Source organism: Typopeltis vanoorti, chromosome 11 (assembly GCF_054136105.1).
Source record: "Typopeltis vanoorti isolate ZY-2024b chromosome 11, IOZ_Tvanoo_1.0, whole genome shotgun sequence".
NCBI classification, from domain to species: Eukaryota; Metazoa; Arthropoda; class Arachnida; order Uropygi; family Thelyphonidae; genus Typopeltis; species Typopeltis vanoorti.
Window position 1 is genome coordinate 64,928,444 of NC_143559.1, and position 10,816 is coordinate 64,939,259.

Consider the following 10,816-nt stretch of genomic DNA (forward strand, 5'->3'; position numbering starts at 1 on the left):
GAAAGAGCAGAAAGTAAAGAAGGAGAGAGAGTGAATTGGTGTTTATGAATGAAGAAGTGGGTAGAATGAGTGCAGAGAATGACAGAATGTGTGCAAGTGCCCAAAGCAAACGGAAATAGGGAGACAGAGCACACAGCATGAGAAAGGTTGATGCTCCAAGAGGGTGTGAAAATGTGAGTAGACAAAACAAGGGAAGGGAATGACCTGGGATGTAGGGAAAACAGTTTGATTTGAAGAACATTTTTCAATTTCTTCAAATTTGAAAAAATGGTTTGAGGAAAGTATGGAGAAGTCACATTTAATAATAAGTGATATGAATGAAACTTGTTATAGATACAGGAATGAGCTGTGTTTGTATAAGAATGCTAGAAGTATCAGAAACAAGGGAAATAAAATAGTTGCATTGAATTGAGTTTGTTCACCCAAAAATCATTGGAATAAGTGAGAAGTGGTTGGATGAGGATGATATTCTGACAGGAATAGAGATGGAAGGATATGATGCATTTTGTGAAGATAGAAAGGGTAAAAAGGGATGTGGAGTGCTACTGATAATAGAAAAAGAGTTATGTCCATCAAAGTAGAGATGCAAGGGGGAAAATAGTGGCAGTGAGAGGCAGTATGGTGTGAGATAGTGGTGAATAGAATTAAATACTTAGTCAGATGTTGCTATAGACCTGGTAATGTGGTGGGTAGTGACCAGAAAATGTATAAGCAAATTAGCTAAGCAAATGGGAAAAGGGTGATTTTAATTATGGCAATACAGATTATGATGACGAGATAGCAACCGGAAGTAAAGAAAATTAGTTTCTTGAGTTTTTGAGGGGCAACTACCTAAGGCAGTATGTAACAGAGGGCACATGAGGACTGAGGGTCTTGAATTTAATCATCTCATCAGAGGATGTTATTATAAATGAGGTTCAAATCTCCTTCCAGTTGGTGAGAGTGATCATGAAGTGATTACCTGGATGATTGCCAACCATGTGAGGATTTCCTTGAGGAAAGGGTATATGTGGAACTACAAGGCTGGTGATTATAAGAAGCTCAGGAGACAGCTTGCTGCTTTAGCATGGAATGAGGAGTTGGGTGGAAAGGAGATCAATGCTACTTGGGAGATATTCAAGAACTATCTAGTAGAAGTAGCAATATCTGAATGTACACCAGAGATCAGATGGCTAAATAAGGTAAGTGTGAAATGGATGAATGAAGAGATTAAGTAAGCAATACAGAGAAAAAAAAGGCATTATGGAGGCAACATAAGAAGAGTGGTAATAATCAATTCCATGAGGAATACAAAGAGCAGGCAAGGAGGGTGACTTGGTTCATAAGGGTAGCAATAGTTCAGTATGAGCAGCAGTTAGTTAATGAAGCCAAAAAAAAAAATCCTAGGGAGTTCTTTCGACATGAGGTCATCCCAGAAGGAGGGTGTGAGAAGCAGGTTTTTTGAATGGAGAGTTGTGAATAATTGGAATGTATTGCCTGAGAGTGTGGTGTCTGCAGAGAATTTGAATTTGTTTAAGGCATGGAATGATGAGCTGTGTGTATGACAAACACGACCTCCTAGATGAGTTTGTGATTCCATAGGGCCTTGGGATAATAATAATTGTCAAAACTGTTATTATGCAAAGCAAGACACACACATCCGGTAGCTGGAACAATGTGGTCTAGACTAAATTGCCGCTACTTTGGTGCTTGATGGGGTTAGTTAGAATAATTAATTTGTGTAATCAATGCTGGCATCTATATTGAATTTGAACTTTATATAAGCATTTACTTAATTTTGAATTAGTGTATGATAATAAACAAGCCTGAATTTCTTTTAAAAAATTAATAAATTATTTAGTTAAGAGTAATAACAATTAAGAAAGCAGTAGTGAGTTTTCTTTACAGACACCCTGTATTTGAAAAACCTAATCTACAGATTTCCTAAAAATCACTTAAATTCTGAATTCATTATTTTATAATGAATTCAGAATTTAAGTGAATTAGAATATACTTCCTTATTTTTAAGTATGAAAAAAAAACCCAAAAAACAATTAGATCAGAAATAAAACATCTATTAGAAGAAACAGACTGTACCCTAAACTAAAATGTACAGTTAGACAGACATTTTCTCAAACATGGGAATGGTTCAAAAACATGACATTTCAGTTTTGTGTCAACTTCTAGTTTTATTTCATTGTATGTGCAAATTTCATTTCATTGTATGTGCAAATTTCTGTTTGCTTTATCATAATGGTAGAGAAAAATGCATATATTATTTGCTTAAATATTAATTTCTAAATATGAAGCTCTATGAGATTTTTCTTTTTTTTGAAATGTCAAGGAACTTAATTTTTTTTAAATATTAAAAAAACTTTAATAATCTTTAAAAATATAAGGATAAAAAATCTTTTCTAGCAGGGATTGCGTCACAGCTGATGTACTGATAGTGATTATGCTGATAGCAAAAATAAGAAAAATACTATTATCTTATTTATATCAATCTAAATATCACGTATTGTGTTCAGTCCTTCAAACAACTAAACTTCAGAAGCAAGTATGAAGTGCTACTACACACTATTACCAACTAGCTATAGTAATAACAGAAGGGGAAAAGCAAACTACTTCAGTATCTTATTAATCACCCTTCTCTTCACCCAAAATACATTGCTGTAAAGAACCATTATATTTAAACAAACATTTAATAAATGTAAATTATATATTCTAATTAACATGTTTATAACTTCAATATATTTCTACTGAAAAGTTCCTTTAACCCATTTAAGATTCTTTACTTCTGAATATAGAAACACCAATTTAAACCTCTGGCAAAATGAGGTCTCTTTTTACCTCCAGTCATTCTGTAATTAGCAACAGGCTGTGGTTATACATTTATCACTGGGAAGGCATGTCCCTTTTCTTTCTCACATTCTCCCATTCCCAAAGAATTAGGCATATAATATTCTGAGAGTGCAGAGCAATGATAAAGTAACACTAGTGTCACTCTGATGTAGATTAATTACATTTGTAAATGATAGACAAGTGAGAAATTTGATGCAATATCACATATATTTTTTACATATTCGTCGTTTTTGAGAGACCTAATATGCTACAAAGCATTTTTTTTTAAATAGTGAAACTAATTAGTCGCAATATTAGATAGCAACCTTAATCTTACTCCTTTTTTTAAACACATTTTTATTGGTGAGAATAACTGCATTCAAAAAAAAAAAATTAAAAAATCTATATCCTAATAATATGGAAATATAGGCTGCTAGCTTTATCAAATACGAAATACCTATGGACTACTAGAAAACAAACCGAATTTATTATAGAATAAAAAAAAAAAAGAAAAGACCGCATTGAATCTTTTTTATTTCACTGATTATCCTTATTCAATTTACAATTCCAGGTAAATATATTTTCTGTTTTGGATGTAGGTGTACACCTATATTTAAAGATTTCCTATATACTGTACCTACTTGATCATTAAGTAGTGCAGACGGTATGGTTGGTGTGGAACTCCCGCGATGAGTTCTTAATGGTGTCACGGAATAATAATAATATCCCATTTTTGGTCAATTTTAGAAACTTTTATTTTATGGCAACTTTTTTTTTTTTTTTTAGAACGACCTGTATAAGTATGTGTGTGTGTAGATAATGAATATATACATACAAACGAAAAGTGTAACGATATGACAGTAGAAAGCTCCGAGTACTTTTCACTTCTACATGTTAGCACTTGAACAATAAAACATTATTCCACTGAGGAAAGATAAGTAACTTTTTTTTTATTGATTCTGCTCGTCATATCAGGTTTGCATCAGTCACTCGGCAGTATTAATCACTACGTATCACGATAATTTTGTCACATCCTAAATTTAAAATAGTTAATTTTTTAGAATATAAAATGTTAATAACCACAGCGTAACAGTGTTTACACGCTCGTTAGAAATGACTAAATTCCCTTTCACGCAATGAATGAATGAATGAATGTGCAGCTCTTCCGTTGAGTTTACTGTAATTTGTCACTATCACCACTTCAATCTATAATAAATTGCAGTACAATTACACAAGCAACATATATTTTATTACTTTTGTATCATACATCCAAGCAAATAATTCCATCATAAGAGTAAGCATCCTAAAAGTAGACTGACCAAGTGATACGAGGGAGCCATAGCAAAAATGTAAACAAACCATCTGTACTCAATTTTACGACCATGCATGATTAACGTTGTATAGAGTTGACACTACTGGCCAGTTTTCATTAGCTTAAATGTCGGCCATCGAGCACTATTATAGAGTATACTTTCCTGTAAAATAATCAAGCCACGTCGTTATATAATAACTCATTTCTGATAAAATTATATTTACATGCTACGCACATAATTTCGGATCTGGCCTAGTTAAGCCTTTTTCGCATATTACGACACTAAGTCGGAGCCTGGTCAGACGAGGTCGCTCAGCACCGAAAATACAGTAGATAGCCCGCAGCTAAACAAGGTGAAATGATTACCAAACATCAGCAGAACAAAAGGAGATGTTCTCTAAACTTACTCTGACTGTTGGGTACCCATTGCTGTCTTGAAGGTCATACCAGTACAGCCTTTGACCGATCAGGAAGAAATTTTTGGATAATCCACCTCATGAGTACTTCTCTGGTGAAACACAATGTCACGCTGCCTTACAGCCTCACATGCTGCTCTCATCATGTTGCACTATGACGTCACCGGATGGCGGGAACCCGGAACTTGCTGATTACTGTTAGAACATAAGTACTTTCTTTCTTATGTATGTAGCGGACGACAAAAGAAAGGGACACATATAGCACTCTCCATGGAGTTTTATATTTAATCCTTAATACGTTATAATTTGATGTTGTTAACTGGTGTGGAGAAACATCTTAATTTTCTAAATTAACAACTGAAATTATTCAGTAAACGGGCAGTTAAATTCTTTAAGGAAATTGCCTTTGTAAATGGAAATATGAAAACTCATGTTATCTGATTATTTAAAGCGAACTTTAGACTATTTGTCGAAATAAAACATTATTTGGAAAGTGACTTTTCCCCTAAGAAAATAAGTAACATCACAAAGTCGAGCATTATTTTACTAACAAAAATTCTGATTAACAGTAATTACGATTGGCAAACATCTCTCTCTATCTCTAAATGTAATTGAAATCGAAGTTATAAAATTCGCCTGCATTTTCAATTGATTGTCTTAGGTCACGCATCATAAATGACGCAAATTCCTTCAGTAGATTTCGAAATTGGTTTCAAAAGTACATACTAGGTGGCATCACCATCTTAAGAAACGACATTGGTATTTAAAATACAATTACATACCAAAACAGCATATTAAAGTATTTACTAAAATAAAGAGCCAAAAGGCGTAATTTCGGCGATGCAAAATTACGAAACTTTCATAGTTTCTGCATGCGGCTTTGAAATAATGCTGGATTTAATATCCACTTGAGCATATTAAAGTATAATATAATATAATTTCTTATCCATGATAAGAAATTATATTTTTGTCTTATAATTTCTTGTCGAGTACTGTATAATATACTATGTAAATCATTTAATTTGCACGCATATGAAATTTTAGGGAATGAACATAAGATACGTGTTTTAATTAAGACTAGTGATGCTAAAAATGAATTAATTTCGGTTAGAAACTTGAAAAACAGCTGTTTGACAGCCAAATCCTGTTTTGCAATGATTGATGCATTTTGCAATAATGTATAAGCATAAACTGAAGTATTTCAAAAAAAAAAAAAAATCAGCTAACGCCTTTTTATTCCCATATATATAGGGAGTAGGCGAGGCCGTTTTTAGCCCTAACTAACTTTTGGAGACTGAGTGGGCAGTTCAATCTCCACTGGTACCCAATCAGAGATAGTTGGCCCAAGGCTATCACTAATTAAGCGGCACGCAGTGAAGAGTGACGGCTCAACAAGTGCCACCATCTCGTGGTCCCTAACTCTAACACTCGTATTTAATGTCTGAAATAATGTGGGTTCTACGGTCGATTTTCTTGAGTTTACGGGACGAAAAACCCGAGTTTACGGGAGAAATAACCCGCTTGCCCGTGCCAGAGATCGACTAACTCGGGAACCGGTTGAAAAAAGGCTTAGAAAAATTTCCTCTAGTCGCCGACTAGACTCGAAATCAAGTCTTCCTTCGTACGGCCAAGCGCCGTGGAAGTATTTTTAATAAAATAAGATATTTAGGATTTTTACTGAATATTAAGCGCCTCCGTAGCGCAATTGGAAGAACGACGGTACATTGCGCCCTTCGATTGGAACAGGCCTAAGTTCGATTCTCGTCGCGACGGGAGGAATCTTTATCTGGTCGATTTCAATCGATGGTGAGTTAGCCGATCTCATACGGAGGTAGCAGGGTTTTTTCTCCCGGAAACTCGGGTTTTTCATCCCGCATACATACAAATCGGCCCTTCAGAACACACGCAATTTACAGACAAAAATTACTATTTGTGGTGGTGTTGGAGGTGGGCGGTAGATGGCGTTGATTCGTAGTAGAGGTAAGGTATAGAGAGAGTTGAAGATGTCCTCCCGCGATGAGTCTTCGGACTCCTTGGAGGTATCAGGAATAATAATAATAATAATAATAATTACTGAGCCACTTCACTTCTGCTTTAAATCTATCAACTTCTGACACTTAAATTATACGAAATTAAAATTAAAATAAATAATATCATACAAAATTAAACCGAAGTAGGGTTATTTAATGTGCATGTATGAGGAGGATTACTGTTTGGTTTTATGTCCACTTTTTATCACTGGTCTGATATCTTCTCTTTTAAAGCACAATACATATACATACATACATACACATATATATATGTATGTATGTATGTATGTATGTATATATATATATAAATGTTAAAAGATACCAAGCAATTTTATTAAGCTAGGTTTTTAATCCTTTTTACCAAGTAAGCAAACAGACAAGTCAAGTTTGCAGCTGCATGTAGTGCAACGCTAGGCAACTCGTTGTAAAGGTGGAGTAAGCTCTGATGAATTTTCCCCTAATGCAAAGCACATTTCCTTGTGGAGATGTATGCTGCTATGCATTAAGGTAATGGTCACTACCCAGACCGGTTTCCACCTTTATTGAGGTGTCGTCAGTGGGAGCCAGACCTAAAAAATGTCAAGGGTGAAGAAATACAGAGCATATATAAATTTTACCTACACAAGTTGCCATAAGATGCTTTGACCTCATTAAATAAAAATCTCAGGATGAGAGTAAGATGTAGAAATTTTTTTACCTTGGGTATATATATTATGTTAAAGATACCAAGGAATTTTATAAGCTAGGTTTTTAATCCTTTTTCCCAAGTAAACAAACAGACAAGTAAGTCAAGTTTGCGGCTGCACGCAGTGCAACACTAGGCAACTTGTTCTAAAGGTGGAATAAGATCTGATCACTTTCCTTAGATTTTTTTCTTACCAAAACAAAAAAGGATTAAAAACCTAGCTTATAAAATTGCTTGGTATCTTTAACATAATATATAAAAGTTAAAGATACCAAGCTATTTTAAACCTGGTTTTACTCCATTTCCCAAGTATGCAAATAGACAAATAAGTCAAGTTTGCACCTGCAAGTGTTGCAAGTCTAGCTGACCCTGCACGTAGTGCAAGACCAAGGCAACTCATGGTAAAAGTAGTATAAGCTCTGATCACTAATCTTAATATTTAGAATATTAAGTTAATAACTTAATACTTAATATATAGAAATATATATATGTAGATATATAAATATATATATTAAAAAAATTCAGCTAACGCCTTTTATTCCAGTATAGGGAGTAGGCGAGGCCGTTTCAGCACTATCTAAATTTTGGAGACTGAGTGGGCAGTTCAATCTCCACTAGGTAGCCAATCAGAGACGGCTGTCCCAAGAATATCACTAATTAAGCAGCACTCAGTGAAGGGAGACAGCTCAAGAAGTGCCACCATCTCGTGGTCCCTAACACAATATATTTAATGTCTGAAAATAGTGTGGGTCTACGGATGATTTTCTTGAGTTTCCGGGAGAAAATAACCCCTTGCCGATGCTAGAGATGGAATAACTCGGGAACCAGTCGAAAAAAGACAGAAAAATTTCTTCTAGTCGACAACTAGAATCAAAGCAGTCTTCCTTCGTGTAGTCAAGCGCTGTGGTGTGCAAACGCCACATCCACTGAGCTACACAGGCTCTTATACCCACAGCCATTATACCCACATTTGGAGAGTAATGAAAAATCAATCTTCTTAATTGCCAAACGGTAGCCAGCTACCGTTTTGGGAATTAAACAGATTGCAACTATTAATGATTTTGAGCACCATGTAGTGAAGGGAGTATGGAAGACAACTGCCACCATCTTGTTACCCTAAAGTGATATATTACTGTCTGAAATATCACTAGTTCTACAGTCGATTTTCTTGAGTTGCAGGATTAAAATCCCTAGATTCCTTGTTTAAAAACCCTGTCAGAGATAGCCTAACTCAGAAACTGATCGATAAAAGGATCAAAAAAAAAATCAACTAACGCCTTTTTATTCACGTACATAGGGAGTAGACGAGGCCGTTTTAAGCCCTATCTAACTTTTGGAGAGTGAGTGGGCAGTTCGATCTCCACTGGTACCCAATCAGAGATAGCTGGCCCAAGGCTATCACTAATTAAGTGGCACGCAGTGAAGAGAGACAGCTCAACGTGCCGCCATCTCGTGATCCCTAACCCTAACACTCGTATTTAAAGTTTGTCTAGTCAGCTACAAGAATCGAACTTAGAATGCTCTTTCGTTGCGTAGCATAGTGTTATGAATGCCAACGTTGTTTCCACAGGGCTACCCAGCCCTGGAGATAAAATGTGGATGCATATTTTATTAAGTACATTTATTTAGCCTGTGATAAAAAATGTAGCATTTTTTATTGATTTCTCTCTTCCCACCTACCCCATAAAAGTTCAGCATCCATGCTTTTGCACAACTAATCTCATTTATAATAAAGTATAGATTAAGCGTATTTTTTTTGGAAGGCATATTTTTTTTGTAGAAGAGAGCTTTACAGTTCCTAATCAAAATTGCCCTACCTCTCTAAATGAAGATCAAAAGATATATACAAAACAATGTATACGACCAGGACTGGTTTCCTACTTAGGTTCTCTCAATGACTGATGTATGATATCAAAACTTTGTCCTTGAGATATCATACATCAGTTTTATTTTTATTAGGAATTGTCCTCTAATAAAAAAAGACAATTTTGAAATTAAAAGAACTCCTAATACACAAGAGAATTTTGAAAATGGCATAACTCATAATCTTACAAATGAAGAAATGAATTCATATAAACGATCGTGTGACACTGTTTTCATTATCACTTAGATAGAAAACTAACATTATTACAATTAGTGGTCACATTTAGGAAAATTAAAAACTCCTTGTATTCCTTAGTAGGTCCTGCTTAATTATCCTTCGCTTAACTCACGTTTAACTAAGTTGTCTACACTTCATGACTAGGCTTTTCGTAATAATAATTATTATTATTATAATTATAATTATTACGACAGACCTCCAGGGAGTCAGGAACTCGTCGAGGAAGATCAACGTATTCGTATCAGCTGTCTTATCTGTTCATGAATTGATTCACTCTGCTTGCACACACACACACAACATCCAATACCAGTTCATTCCAATCACGCACCACTCTATGAGAGAAAATCTAGCCCGTACCCCTTTTTTGACAGCATTCATTCTCAACTTCCAAGCATGCCCACTCGTTGTTTCCCCGCCTTCCATAGAATGAAAAATTCCATCTACTAAAATTCTATGTAATCCTTTAAGAAGTTTGTAAAGCTTAATCATATCACCCCTCTTTCTCCAGTTTTTTCTGTTTGCAGAAATCGATCTTCAATCAGTATTCAATAATGCTGATATCATGTCTGACACTTTCCTTTGCACTCTCTTCCCTGCATCTGAATCACCACGGAAACCAATAGAACAGACTTGTGAGCAAAATAGTCTAAGTGAGGTCTTATCAAGGCCTTGTAAAGAGGCAAAATGAGTTCCTTATCTTTACATGTCAAGGTTCGTTTCAGCTTTGCCATTATTATATAAGTTGTATTTGCAATTTTTGTTATATGACACTTGAACTTCCTGTCTATTAAAACTCCAAGATCCCTAGCCTCATCAGTTTCTTTAAGCATAATCCCACCAATATAATAACATTGGATATCTAATCATACCAAAGTGCATGACCTAACATTTATTAACTTTGGACTGAAAGTCATTTTCACAAGCCCACAATTCAAGTCTATTAAAATCATTCTACAGGTGCTGCATATCAGCAGCATTCCTGATTACCTTAACTATCATTGCATCATGGGCAAATAGTTGTGTCGCATGTCAAATCCTTTGCAATGTCGTGAATAACAATTGGCAGAGAATTGATCCTTAGGCACACCACTGGTTACATTGAATCTTGCAGATTCGATTCACCGTACCCATATACTACTTTTTGATAAGTCAGACGGTCATCCTCGTATCCATGCTAATAGATTACCGTATTCTACAATTTATGCAAGAGTCTGTCATGTTGTATTCTGTCAAAAGCCTTAGCAAAATCCAAAAGTATCATGGTGTATCCATTCCCCTTGTCTAACTCAGTGATAATATTATTATAGAATGTGACCAAGTTACTAAAACATGACATTAGTAAACCTATGTTGTTCGTTGCAAAGTAGAGATTCTCTCTCAACCCACTCAATGCGAGTGGGTTGAGAAACTTTTCCAAAATCTTCACCACCACGCCAGAGATATGCATTGGTC

The 10,816-nt window shown here is 35.2% G+C and overlaps 1 protein-coding gene across 7 annotated transcripts in view; it reads right to left on the reverse strand.

The window, feature by feature from the left end:
* The window catches only part of smg (sterile alpha motif domain containing protein 4 smaug), a 392,969-nt gene extending 387,993 nt beyond the window's left edge, over window positions 1-4,976 (reverse strand). For 5 of the 7 annotated variants that reach the window (XM_090400245.1, XM_090400238.1, XM_090400240.1 and 2 more), the window contains exon 1: window positions 4,540-4,975. The gene's annotated coding sequence lies outside the window, so the exon portion shown is untranslated. Of the gene's footprint in view, window positions 1-4,539 lie in introns of all 7 variants that reach the window. The other 2 variants (XM_090400252.1, XM_090400247.1) reach the window with 2 other exon arrangements.
* Between the last annotated feature and the right edge of the window lie 5,840 nt (window positions 4,977-10,816).